General features: G+C 35.5%; 1 protein-coding gene across 6 annotated transcripts in view; it reads right to left on the reverse strand.

Moving 5' to 3' along the window:
- Positions 1–5,953: 5,953 nt before the first annotated feature.
- The window catches only part of LOC143905392 (cationic amino acid transporter 2), a 30,302-nt gene continuing 22,650 nt past the window's right edge, over positions 5,954–13,605 (reverse strand). For 4 of the 6 annotated variants that reach the window (XM_077420808.1, XM_077420814.1, XM_077420812.1 and 1 more), the window contains 2 exons: positions 10,898–12,464; positions 5,954–6,098 (listed from right to left, as the gene is read on the reverse strand). The gene's annotated coding sequence lies outside the window, so the exon portion shown is untranslated. The remainder of the gene's footprint in view (positions 6,099–10,897; positions 12,465–13,605) is intronic. The other 2 variants (XM_077420809.1, XM_077420810.1) reach the window with 2 other exon arrangements.

Consider the following 13,605-nt stretch of genomic DNA (forward strand, 5'->3'; position numbering starts at 1 on the left):
TCTGTTTTACAAAAGTCGCGGATATAATTTGCACATCATGGTATGAAGAACGGCTATTAGATGAGAGCAGTGACAAAATTAGAATTGTACAAAAAGCTGCTGAAATTATAAGAGCCGACATTCGTCGACAGTATTGCGACATAACATCATATCCAGCAAGTACGCAGTTTTTGGATGATGTCGATACTTGTATACCAGCATCTTTGACTACCTTACTAGAGCATATATTGTGATGAAAGATAAAAAGTATCCAGAATGTTATTAAAAAAAATGCACCGCAATTGCTCATTCCATAATATCTGGTGTTAGACCTAACACTTTTATATCAACTCTTCAACTAGGCATCGCTTCATATCTTTATAAAAAAATTGATTGCAAAACAATCATTAACATTTTATCTAAACTTGGTCTTTGCGCCTCTTACCATGATGTAAGAGTATTGGAATCATTAGTTTTACAGGCAACCAAGTACGAAATCCGACCACACACGCACTGTCAGTTTGTATTTGATAATACAGATTTTAATGTCGGTACAATCGACGGGCTGCATACGTTTCATAGTATAGGCGGAATACAGTGCGTTACTCCAATGTCTGGTATAATCAACTGTTTTGATCGGATAGTGAAGCAACCAATTTTAAATAAATCTGACCATTTGAAGAAAAGCGGCGTTTTGCAATTGCAAATCTTCGAGCAAAAAACAAATGCTGGATTAAAATCAATAATTCTGCAAGATTTGAGTAAAGACGTGGCTGACAGCATTAAGTGGACCGGTGGCATCTTAATGCCAACCGTAGCGGATACTTTGTAGATGGTAGCAAAGTATTCTGACATACCTAATACTCCTGGATGGAGAGGTTTTCACGAACAAATACAAAGTACCGAAGTGCAGAGATTACGAAGGTAATATTTTTGCCTTTTGTCAATGCTTCGCCCAGCGACTACAACACAATCTACACATCGCTGCAAATGGCTGTCAAAAAAGCAAAAGAAGTCCAATTAAAAACAATATTCGTCACGTTCGACCAGCCACTGTATGAAAGCGAGGGATATAGTAGCTTGTTCTGGTAAAAACTCCATTTTAGGTAACATCATTATACGACTAGGTGGATTTCACACTCTTTTATCTTTTTTGGGATGTATAGGCTATGTAATGGCAGGCAGTGGTCTTGGACAACTTCTCAGTCTTATCTACGCTCCGAATTCGGCTGACAAATTACTCGCTGGTCACGCTTATGCGCGAGCAATACGAGGGCATTTGCTTGTTCAATTAGCACTGTCGAATATAATTCTGGAAAAATTGCCGATGACTTATCAAGAACGTGAAACTGTGTTTTTGTTGCTGCAGCATTTTCAAAGTCCTCCAATGATGAATGAAATAAATGAAAACTCTGTTTTAAAGAACCTTTCTGTAAAACTTGAAAGTAAACTTTTTAAGTTGGAAAATAATGGGCCCACTGCTCAATTATGGACTCAATATTTCCATATGGTGACAATACTCAAGTTATTTATTGAGTCAGAGAGAGAAGGCTATTTACAAGATATGGCTGATTTGGAGAAAAAAATGGATGTCAACAAATATGCTGAATTTACGAAAGGTGCAAAATTTACATTTCGAAGAAATGACAAATTTTGGTCAAGAACATGGTCTGACCAAATGATCGAACAGACGCTAAACAGAGATTTTAAGATCAAAGAGGGCGCAATTGGCAGAGGCATTACGGATAGTTCCTTGACGTCATTCACCGTGACAATGCCGATTTTGCATAATATTTGTGAAGCTGTGGAGATGTACAGCAAAACCCAGTTTTCATCGAGTGAGCAGCACGTCGAAGCTCGTGACAATCAAATCGAGCAAGACAGTAAAGACGTTCAAAAACTTATCAAGTGGCTGCGTATTCACAATCCCTTTCCAGTCACTGATGCAATTTTGTCATTGAGTACCGGAGTACAGAGAGAGAAATCGTCGATAAACTGTTTTCGAGCACGTAAAATTGGCGAACTTCTCATTGAAAAAGTGCATAACAAGCCATTGAAAGATGTGACAATGAAGCGTAACAACAGAGTTTTATCGTTAGCTTCGATAAATTGTTCTGTTAAAGTGCACAATGATCAAGTAACGGTGGATCCATTGCTGCTGTTTCATCAAATTACAGTCGCAAAAAAATCTGAAGAGGATTTACAAGAATTTTTAAAGTACGAGTTAGCTCCGTATCCACTTTCACTATTTTGCGAAAATGGTATGCGCAAAAACACAAAATCTACGTTAATGAAAGTGTTTCAAAAGTCCAGTGATAATTTTCCAGACGTTGATCACCTGCATGTCATAGACGGAGGTTTCCTGTTGCATCGTGTTGTATGGACTATCAATACAACGTACAAAAATCTTTGTGCTATGTATGTTAATCAAGTTAAGCAGCATTATGGAAAACACTGCATCATAGTTTTCGATATCTACGATGACATTTCCAATAGCACAAAAAGAATTGAACAAGTAAGAAGAGATGGAAAACACGCTTGCCCTGAAATAATGTTTCAAGAGCACATGATTGCAACAACTGCTCAAGATACATTTCTACGTCACAACGGTAACAAATCGAGACTAATAGCTCTGCTTAAAAAGTCGTTCGAAATGGACGGATTTCGTGTAGAACAAGCGACCAGCGACGCCGACGTTCTTATCATCCAAACTGCGATAAAATTTTCAGAAATGCACTCCACCATCGTGGTAGAAGAAAATACGGACCTTCTTGTGCTGCTGACTGCATTGACGCCATCTGATAGGAATATATTTTTTTTGAAGCCAGGCAGAGGACTAAGTTTGAAACAAATCTTCTCTTCACAGCAATTGCAAAGCACACAAAATTTGCAAGCTTCAATTTTAGTAGCTCATACCTTCAGCAGATGTAATATGACGTCTGCAATTTTTCAAAAAGGCAAAAAATTGCGGTTTTTAATTTATTTAAAAAAGAAAAATTGCAAACAATCGTTGATATTTTCATGTCTGCAACATCCAGTGCTACGGACGTAAAGAACGCAGAGGAATTATTATTTTTGTATTTATACGGATCGAAAAATCCTAATAATTCAACTCTGGATACTCTTTGATACGATGCATACAAAAAATCAGCGACTAAGAAGACATTGCGTTTGCCTGCACTGCCGCCCACGTCAAATGCTGCTGCCCAGCACTCGTTTAGAACTTACCATCAAGTTCAAACGTGGCTGGGCAACAGTAAAGATCCGCAATCATGAGGCTGGAACAAAATTGATGGGTGCCTTCAACCTGTTCTCACAACTGATCCTCCTGCACCCAACGAGCTGATTAAATTAATAGCATGTAAATGCAAATCGAATTGCACCGGGTTATGTGGCTGCAAAAAGGCAGGATTAAAATGTTCTGACCTCTGTGCTAATTACAAACAGAACGGCTGCCTAAATATGTTCGTATCTGACGAAATGAGCGATTCCGAATCGGATAAAGACTATTCAAATAGTGCAAATGAAGAAAAAAAAGACTAACAACTAATTTCCATCGTATCTCTTCTATGGCGGTTATAAATTATTTAAAAATTCATATTTCTTCGATTTTTCACTGTACAGAAATGAAGAAAACACGAAATTGTTCGTAATTAAATTCTCTACAACTTTTATTTAAAACATTTTTCGATTTGAAAGTCCATTTTCGAGATATTAGCGAAAAATGCGCGACACGCGTACGCGTTTTCGTTGCGTCGCAAAACTACCGGTGTTCAAAAAAATTCTAAGTTTCAGCCCAGTCAGTATTATTTCCTCCAAATCGACAAATTTCGAGTCATTTTACTGGGCTATTACGTGCTTGCTTGTTCCGTCGATTCCGGCTGTGCTTGGCGGCCGATCAAGACTTTCGCTTTTTATATAAAAAATCGGCTGGAATTCTCGGGTCCACTCTATATATATATATATATATATATATATATATATATAATTGATTTCGTTATTGATTGATTTAAACAGTTGGGAGTCAATTTTCGCTCGATCTCTTATGGGCGTGTATCAATAGATTTGAGAATAATTACGATAATTACCTTTGGCCCCTCGAAATGTTAGTGGTTTTCGGAGAGATTTTTGGTAAAAAACATGGGAAAAATAGTAAAAAAATTGTCCGAGGTTCCTCATTCGAACCCGAGGTCTATCATTGTATAACAATTCGGTTTTCAACTTTCTACGCAAACCGAAATTCACCCTCACCCTGCCTGCAGAGGAGGGGCGGTAACCCTTTTCCCGCTTATATATATGTACTGTCTATACACACAATCAAAGTATTAGGTATTTAAAAACTCATATTATTTATTTTTAACTTCAACACCGTATATCTTAAAAACTAGAACAGTTAGCCTTATAAAATCTATATAATTTTTTATTTAGTGTAAAAAATACTACCTGAAAATATTAAATCAAGAGGCCAAAGTTATCGTAATCGTGCCCAGATTTGAGTCATTTGAGATAATTGAAAATGCTACGGATCTAATCTTTGATTTACTAACAATTAAGTAACACTACCCAAGTGTTACTCGCCAATTTTTTTGAAACTATGCACACATGTAGATCATCTGTGCCAGACTAGAGTCAAGCTCAACAGGGTCTTCTTTCCCCGCTAATGTACGTTATCTTGAATGGTTTTTGCACCAGAATACTATTTCTAGGAGTTTTCAGGGTTGTTGATTAGGACTTCTTTTATTGGTCACGTGATGCCATTGGAATCATGATACGTACTTCGTGAACAAAGTTTAAATTCCCGTTCTTTGCCGAATCCAGGAATAACCAACGTGGAGATAACGAGCAAAACTATTCTTTTTTTATTTTACAATTTCTTATTTTATAATTTTATAATTTTTTTTAGAATTCTTTTTTAAAGTAATCGCATGTATAATAACATATGTCTTAACTCTATAAGTCGCCACACTTATTTTCGAGTCTTTAATTCGCTACATTCCGGTTCGTGAGACCGCTCGACTTTGTCGTGTTGTCATTTTCATTCTAATTAATATTTTTAAACTTGTACTGTAGAAATTAAAAATACAGTCTTTGAATAAGATGTTTATGATAATATCATGTCAAGAAAATGATTTGAATTTAAGCTGAACTTATTATAAGAAAACCAGAAAATTATGTTATTATGTAGCAACTAGAAAACCGAAAATCGCGTTCAGCGATCCACTGGATCGGAGTGTGGCAAGCTATAGTTAAGACATGTGTTATTGTACATGCAATTACCTTAAAAAAAAATTCTAAAAAAAATTAAAAAATTGTAAAATAAAAAAAAATAGTTATTCCTGGATCCGGGAAGAACGGGAATTTAAACTTTGTTCACAAAATACGTATCATAATTCCAATGACATCACGTGACTAATAAAAAAATTCCTAATCGACGACCCTGAAAACTCCTAGAGATAGTATTCTGGTGCAAAAACCATTCAAGATAACCACACGTGACCACATATATAAATAAATAAATAATAAATAAATGTTTAAAACATTTTTTATAAAACATTGATATCATTTAAATAAAACTATAGTATCATTAAAGCGATAGAGAATATGTCTTTCGTTTCAAACAATTGTTTTATTTAAGACAAAGATATATATTCTTTGAAAAATCAAACAATCGTAATCATTGATCGAAACATTAGTTTGTTTGGACCATTCCAATCATCTTTGTTTAAATGCAATAAAATTTATTAAATCCAAAGAATCTTTTCTCTGTGCAGTTTCAAAAAAATCGGCGAGTGACACTTGTGTAGTGTTACTTGTAAGTCAACCCGCGATAGTAGTAAAGAACAATGTTGGAAATCGTAGAGGATAAAAATAAAGAAAGAAGATGCTATAAGTGGTGAATAATGTCCATATATTCGAGAGTTCGATGCCCTACTTTAATAAAGAGAAAAAAATAGAAGAAATTTATAAGACTTACTACTTGTTGAAATCTTTGATTTGCTCTGCATCGCTCTGAAGCCTTGTAGCTTCGCAAGGATTCTCGAATACTTGACACTTGGCAGTTTTTGGCTCCGGAATGAATAAACTTTCCTCAGTGCAATCCCCAGGATCAAGCCTTCTACCTGCAATTAATTGATTAACATGTAAAAATGCAAACTATACACTTGAACAACTGATATTGAATCAACAATTAATTCCAGAATAGCGAAAAACTTGCAAAAACCTATTTAACACTTTGTCGCATTTCTGAAACATATTTAGCTAAATTTTAGTATATAAAGATTTTTGGGGTTGCTAATTGCAAATCTAAAATCGTTTAATAAATTAAAGTTGTGCACTTAATATATGGCAGCAAAATGGAACAAGATTATATATATATATATATATATATATATATATATATATATATATATATATATATATATATATATATATATAACTATGGTTTATTATTTAAATATAAAATTTTTTTATAAAAGTTTTTTAGACTTCTTATATTTTAAATCTGCAGTCAAAATTTCAAAATATAAAATAACAGATACAATATAGAAAAAATTTTTGCTGCTTTTTAACGAAAAGATCTACTGGTAATTATTCAGTTCACACCCCTCACCTCCGATTTTGATGAACTTAGGCTTATTCGACGCGTTTTTGCACGAAACGAACGAATCTGGCAGAAAAAAGTGTCGCTCTGCCCCGCGACGCGAGATATTAATCGTTAAAGTTGACAGGAATTAGGTTATGATTCCTGTCATACCGACTTCTTCTTCTTTCTAATACTGGCACCTGCCTCTATTTTCAAGGCAATATGGCCAGGTGTATATGTATGTGCGTATGTGTAATTGTATGTGTATGTCCGCGATGCCTTGAACTCGGGTTGATGCCGTAGGTTCGTTGGGCCCAAGGAACTGCGCGGATCACTTCCCCCTGCGGCCTCAACCTGTCATACCGACGACATGACTGAACGTGCTCTGCGGCCACATGCGCATGCTCAGTAGTCACACGCGCATGTAAAACTGCGCCAATTTTAAATGAATCAATCGTGCAGAATAACCAAGCATCTCGATTCAAGCAGTTAGGTCTCACGCTGGGAGTTTCTTTAGTTTAATTATGCGGGGGAAGGTTTATTATATATTTACACTATATGGTTTATTATTTAAATATAAATTTTTTGTATACGTATAAAACTTTTTTAGACTTCTTCTATTTTAAATCTGCAGTCAAAATTTCAAAATACAAAATAGCAGATCAGATATAAAAAAAATTTTTGCTGTTTTTTAATAAAAAAAACTATTATATATAAATTTAAAAAAAAATATATATATATATATACCACAATACCTTAAATATAAATTATAATTTTTTAAAATTCTTACAAGAGAATCTCGCAAAGTATGAAATTCCGCTGGTAATAAAATTTTATTTTAGAAATGATAGATGCATTTTTTTTCGTGCTCGGCCGGAGATTCCGCGGAGCGCAATCGGCACCACTCAGAAAAAGCGCGAAACGAGGGGAGGGCTGCGGATAAAAGAAACGACGTCGGCAATTGGTATTGATTTGCACCGGGAACTCGTTGTGAATTTCACGGACACTGTCGTAGTTCAAATCACTCGGAAATCTTGAATCGTCGGTTGTCTGCCGCAAACGCGAGACGGAAATCTTGACGAGCATCGACTTGATGCCCTTACCAGAGAGAAGAATGAGAGACGACACGGGCCGGTTTTAGGTGATCCGCGAACGCGATACGCCCTCTGGGATCGACGTAAAACGTGCACATGAACTACGTAGCCACCGTCCACGTTTGGGCCACGGGGTAACACATACGTGCACGATTTAGGTTGCGTTCCGTGCTAATGTCGGTAACGCAAAGTTATTGATTTTTCGTTATGTGAGCGAGCGAGAAGGTATAAGAGTGAGCGAGATGACAATAAGAGCGAGCGAGACAGTAATTGGAGTGAGCGAGATGAGAATAACACATGCAGAAGGCTCGGGGATGGGGATCTGATCGAAGATCGAGCATCGAGTCTTTTCCTTGCGCGCCGTTGTTCTTATCTGGCTCACTCCTGTTACTGTCCTACTCGCTCTTATTAACGAATTAATTACGAACTTATTACTTCTTATAGTACTACTGTGACACTTATACATATATTATACTGTTTATATGTTGCATCTTGCATCCAGTCGTCCACCGGTCATACTTTTTCTAACGCGACGATGTATGTACACGCATTTTTTTTTTTTTTTTAAGCAGGGTAAAATGAGTAATTTGTTAAACAAATAAGAAATAATTACAAGATTGTAGCAAGATAGAATAAAAATAACTGCAATACATAAGCGTAAAAAAGTAAGCAATAAAATAACATAGAACGCAGAATTATTTTAAAATATAATGTAAATAATGCTTTTTACATATTAATTTTGTACAAAATATGAAATACAATACTTTTTTAAATCTATTATTGTTTTATTGCATCTTATCGTTCCGTCATTGTGGACAGAAATACTTTCTACATTGTATCATGACATTGCATCCATTATGTCTCAATAGAGGCATATATGTTTGCAAGTTATGTTACTTTGCAACGAGTATGAATTTCCAGTAATGAGAAAAATAAGCATAAATTTTTCAATCACAATTGAAATAATTGCATAAATCGTAGACTAGCAGGTCTTGTCACGGAATATATAAAAAGTTGTAATATGTGATCATGCTACGAAATTGTAAAATCATGCATTTTCTTGTTATCAATGATGCGTAATAAGATGCAAATTATAATAAAGATTTAAAAAAGTACATTTAGATTTATTATATGCTGCTATTAACATAAGCATATTAAGTGTTGCGCACGTTATTCTACAACTATAATAACTAAACTATTAAAAGTATTACTACTAAAAGTACACTACTAAAACTAAAAAGTAACATAACACACGTACTATATATCAATGATTTTCATAAATCATTCGCAATAACAAACGTCGTAAAATATAAATATGAGAAATAAAAGACAATTACTGTCTCGCTCGCTCTTATTGTCATCTCGCTCACTCTTATACCTTCTCGCTCGCTCACATAACGAAAAATCAATAACTTTGCGTTACCGACATTAGCACGGAACGCAACCTAAATCGTGCACGTATGTGTTACCCCGTGGCCCAAACGTGGACGGTGGCTACGTAGTTCATGTGCACGTTTTACGTCGATCCCAGAGGGCGTATCGCGTTCGCGGATCACCTAAAACCGGCCCGTGTCGTCTCTCATTCTTCTCTCTGCCCTTACGACGGAAATCTTGCAGTCGAACGGAGATCTTGTCCGCGAGGCAGACGACGATAGCGAACGCGACACAATGACAGTGATCGGAGGCGAGCTCACTTGGTGAGCAGAGTGGTCACTCTCGTAGGTTGCATTTTAGCGCCCGTAACGACTCAAAATCTGATGTCGTACTTATCCCGTGGTTGAGCATGCACGAATCGTCACTTTTACGACTTAAAGAATGTGGAGTCCCTTGACACTCACGCGCTTTGCTGAAATTATTGGGCGGCGATGCCGCGCACAAATCGGTGGAGAAACCACGTACATACACAGAATGTTTGCCGTAATGCCGAAATCACTTAATTTGAAGACGTGTGAAACAAGTCTGTCTCGAGGTCGTTCTCTTCCGCCGGGAGAGTTCTCGAGAGACGGAAACGGGGCAGAGATCCGACGATTAACGGAGTTGCGCTGTAGGCACAATTTTCGCGAACAAAGACACTGCGCGTCTGGAGTTGCGCCGTAATTCGATTCTCGACAATGTCGGCATGCGCGCACCTGTGCGTGGGGCGGCATCGACGCGTGATCAACTACGCGGGACGGCGTGATCGACAACCCCATGCGGATCGAATCCGTGCCACGAGACTAACGGCAGGCACGTAGCAGTCAGCCTCGCGGCCCAATTGCATCGAAAATATGTTCGATCCTTTTAACAATATATAAATATACCGCAAATATAAGTTAAATATAAATAATTTTTTACAATTCTTACAAGAGAATCTTGCAAAGTATGAAATTCCGCTGGTAATAAAATTTTATTTTAAAAATGATAAATGCATTTAGTTTTATCAGCGGTAAAGGAAAAAAAATAACGGAAAAATAATAGCATATTTTTCATAATTACGTATTACATGTTGTTTATGTACACGTATGTACAAGTCTTACAATTAGAAACATAACGATATCAAATATGTTACACAAATCAATTGTGAAATAAGTAAAAACATAGAAAAACTGCAAAGAAATAGGTGTCCTTAAATAAGGACACTATAATATGCACAATGAATGATGAAAGCTTTGACGTATGTTTTCGGTGTTGAATGTTACGTTGATCTACAAATTGATGCCGAGTTTGAAATAAAGTTTAACGGTTTGTTATAAGTGGGATAGGTCTTAGGAAAAACAGAAGAAGTTAAACGTTTTTGCATGCAAATTTTTGTCATTGTTGAATTTATGTACAGTATTTGTAAGTCCTATAGAAAGAGCATATCCGTCCGTTCTTTTTGTGTATACTTAATATATGACAAGTATTTCATATAATTCACTAGGTAATTATTAGAGCAGTTTGCAACACATTTAGCTGGAGAATTCAAGCTTTTTTACATTCCGACGTTAAATGATTTAGAAAGCATTTCACACAACAAAGTTTTTTTATAGCAGTTGACCGATGTGTATCCAAACACTTGAAAAAGATAACATTGCAAAATATTCTTTCTATTAATAAATTTGCCTCACTAGACTTTGGAGTTGAAAAAATAATATCTATAATTTTCCGTAATTGAGACAAAAAAATTAGCGCTTAAATTGATTTTATACATGACGTATAAGTTTGTTTAGCTTTAATTTGAATGTATATAAATTCGTTGCATCGGTTTCATTATTGCTATTACCTGGTTTAGAAGTCCACCTGATGTTATTTTTATATTCTTTCTGTTGAGATATATGGATTTCACTGGAATAAGCGTACGCCACGTGATAAAGTAAACAAGAAAAATGAACACTTTATTGAGTCGAATCATGTTTCACACAAAAGTAAAAAATATAGTTCTAGCAGTGGTCGTATAAATTTAGTGAATAGTTTACTCCAAAACAGTTTAAAGAATAAACGTCGATTGCGCCGATTTCAGCCGATAATTTTACTTCTTGCCGAACCGTTACACGTGTTCGCTTTCCGACATTCCGACTTCGCGCAGGCATGTAAATAGATTCGAGCGAAGATGATGTATCGTTCTTATATTAGTATTGATCGATACTGCAGAGTGCGCAACTTGCCGGTTACATTTAGGCTGATATTCATGGCTGCGTTCAGATTCCCCACCCGAGTGCTAAAAATCTTTTGTAGTATGTTATATATTATATGCACTATAGATTTTCAGCACTTAGGCCCAGTTCAACAGTGGCCAGTTAGCTTAACTAGTAGTTAACTCTCACTCTCTGTCTCTTTTTAACTCAAAGGTTAGATAGAGACGGAGAGTGAGAGTTAACTACTGGTTAAGCTAACTGGCCACTGTTGAACTGGGCCTTAGGTGGGGAATCGGAATGCACTCCATAGTCAGATCTTATTTCAAGACCAACGCTAGCATCCCGCCACACTCTTGGTAGAATTTGTTGACTTATACAACGAGCAATAAATTCAGGATTAAATATTTTGAGAGCAATAAATAATAGAATCAATGTAACACCAAAATTAATTCAGCAAATAATCTTTTAAACATACTTTACTCTTGTGACGCTAGCACGTGACGCCATACTCTTGGTGGATTTTGTTAATTTTAACGACAAGCAATAAATTGAAAAGTAACGTATTTTACAAGTATTTGGTTGGAAAAACAGTTTAATGTTAAACTTATACGTTTAACTTTCTATTTTTGGCCGTTTTGCTGTTAGCGTCTTCGTCGCCGCGTTGTCGTTTAATTCTGCGGCACCCACGAGACATTAGAATCGATTGGATGTAAAAAAAATTTACCTTGTGTAGTAAAATTTCTTCTTTGTGGAATTTTATAACCAGTATAACCTTTGCAGGGCAACCGTCATATGCCAATCTCTTAAGTGAGAAATCTTGAAGATTTTTGCTTCAAGCTAGAAAAATGTCCAGAGATAAATAATCGATGGAAGATTTCACCTTGCCGTGCAAGCGATCTTTGTCTTCAATAAGTCACCAAGTCAAGTACAAAATCCAAGATGGAAAATATACTTGTTATAAACCGTGATAAACCGGCACTGCGAACTCTCCACGTGCGAGCCCGAGGATGTCTCACCACAGAATGAGAGAGTGGAGATGGGTTTCGTTATGGATGTGGTTTCCGCTCTTGGCGAGCTAAGGTTTTCGATTGGTAGGATTTTTTCACGTGACACAAGTTTGATCCTGCGTCTACGGCTGCCCATTGGTGAATTCAATGTTGGGTCCTGACCATTCCGGTTTTTGCTGAGTCAGCTACCGCTCTTTCTCTTTTATTACTAGAAGTTGCCGACATACCCAAATCTTTGGGTTACTTAGAAATTTTTGTGGAAACACACAGTAAAAAATTTTGTGTATTTTTGTTAAAAATGAACCTTGTTAAAGTTTTTGTGTTAAAAAATCTACCATGCTTATATATATGTGTTAGTTTAACTAATTTTGATTATGTTATCTTGTTTTTTTTGTGTTAAATTTATATTTAAATAAATCAAATGTAAAAATAACACATTTTATATTTAATCGTAAGGTTAACATAATGTAGTTTTGTTAAAAAAATTTCCTTTTCATTTATATTTAACATTATACAGATGTCTATTATACATAAAATTTTCATTCACATTACATCAAACTTTTCTTTATTTTGTGTTAAATTATGGACATATAATATTTGTGTCATAATTTGCTGCGCAGAAATAAAAATGTACTTTTTTGTCAGAACTACGTGTCTAAAGTCTCGTGTGTCCGATGCTAAAAATCGCTCCGAAATCTCGGAGACGGAAAAAGAATTAACTCTAGACAGATATACTTTTTTATTAAGATTTTCTTTGAAACTAAAAACTTTTGGCATACGACGGCGCCGAGATTATTGCCGCGGATCAGACGAAATTGATAAAAACTTTGTCTCATCTGGTTTAACTGTTTGAATTTTGTCGTCTGGAAGGTTTCTCTCTCGGTTTTATCTTATTGACATGAAATAAACATATCGCTCATTTGCTACAACAATAACATAACTCAAAAATTGTCATTTTTGAACTATTTGCAAAAAAAGGGTGAAAATTCAATACACAATGAAAAGCTAATATATATTAGACATTTTTGTTTTTTACAATCAGTTATTGCAGAAAAAACGCATTTATAAAAGAATAATGTTAAAAATTTTAATGATATAAAGCATTCAAACTTATTTTTTTGGAAAATTTTGTTTTCTGAGTTATGTCATTGTTGTAGCAAATAAGCGATATAGAAAAAAGGAAACGTGTCGATATCATAGCTCGCTTGCTGGCAATCGTTAACAATTTCGTCGACATTATCGGGATGTCATTACTGTAGCTAATGATTTTTTAAATTATTATTTGATTATTTGAGTATTAAAAGTAACATCTTGCTAATTATTTATGGTTTCTTTCAAGAATCGCTTTA

The sequence above is a fragment of the Temnothorax americanus genome, unplaced genomic scaffold (genome assembly GCF_048541705.1).
Source record: "Temnothorax americanus isolate GAGA-0224 unplaced genomic scaffold, ASM4854170v1 Scaffold60, whole genome shotgun sequence".
Lineage (NCBI taxonomy): Eukaryota > Metazoa > Arthropoda > Insecta > Hymenoptera > Formicidae > Temnothorax > Temnothorax americanus.